Source organism: Penaeus monodon, chromosome 27 (assembly GCF_015228065.2).
Source record: "Penaeus monodon isolate SGIC_2016 chromosome 27, NSTDA_Pmon_1, whole genome shotgun sequence".
Classification (NCBI taxonomy): domain Eukaryota; kingdom Metazoa; phylum Arthropoda; class Malacostraca; order Decapoda; family Penaeidae; genus Penaeus; species Penaeus monodon.
The window spans coordinates 5974952-5975942 of record NC_051412.1 but is presented as its reverse complement, the minus strand read 5'-3'; the positions used below and the strand labels follow the sequence as shown (position 1 = coordinate 5975942).

At 34.2% G+C, this 991-nt stretch overlaps 1 protein-coding gene across 1 annotated transcript in view; it reads right to left on the bottom strand.

Annotated features, from left to right (window-relative positions):
* LOC119590402 overlaps positions 1-125 on the bottom strand; it is a 4324-nt gene extending 4199 nt beyond the window's left edge. The window contains exon 1 of the mRNA XM_037939071.1: positions 41-125. The gene's annotated coding sequence lies outside the window, so the exon portion shown is untranslated. The remainder of the gene's footprint in view (positions 1-40) is intronic.
* Between the last annotated feature and the right edge of the window lie 866 nt (positions 126-991).

The following is a 991-nucleotide window of genomic DNA, read 5'->3' as shown; positions in this document are numbered from 1 at the left end:
CCTCATTAATTTTCGTACGTAATGCAAGAAATCACAATACCGTAGACAGACAGTGGAAGCCAAGATCACCTCTCAGCGCACAATATATGTATGATACTGACATGACGTTACACGCTAATCTTGAGACTCTCTTGAGTGTTATCGGAAGAAACTTTTCATCTCGGTCTGACCTGCAGATATGCCTCACTCTGATCTTTTTGTTCTAGGAGTTATCTGGGTATACAGTTAAAATTTAATTTACTGTACAAGGTATTCATTAAAAAATAGAAAATCTGAGAGAATTTCCCTGATTATGAAGATAAAAGTTTGGAAAATATTATGGTGGGGGGGAATGTGTGTGTGTGTGGGGAGGTACTCTGCTGGCTGAGCTTAAAAGTTGACGCTTCTAATACCAAATTATATTATAAATACCTCGCTGGGATTTTTCTGCCACATATGATTATCACAGTGCCAGTTGGTGCCAATTGCTTCCTAATTTCCTCCAATTAATGCTGGAGAAATCAAATATAAAGTAGTTTCCCTTAAAAACTTTCCGTTTTCTATGAACAAAGTCAGATGCTTATGCAATATACGGATAAACTGCTTTATGTATATGTTTTGGTTTACCTGAAGTACATCAACCAAAAATTTTTAGGGTAACGAATAAAATATTATAGACTAGATAACACAAAAATGAAAAAATCTACTTTATGCCTATATCCTTTCATCGACTTATATATGGCAGTAGGGGTTATTTTCATTAATTTATTGCAATATAATCATTGTTTCATTGCTGATATCTCATGAAAGGAGGTATTTATATTACAGAACAATACGTTGAAATATAAGTGACAAAATACCTGTGTCAGTACATGTTTTGACTAAATGTTACTTTCTTTAAGCAGACAGTAACTGGTAACTGCAACACCTTTTCTGTTGGGCACTTTATAGATGGGACGACCATGAAGCTTTTCCTCTAAAATTGCAAAAACGAAATAGTTAAGTATTTACT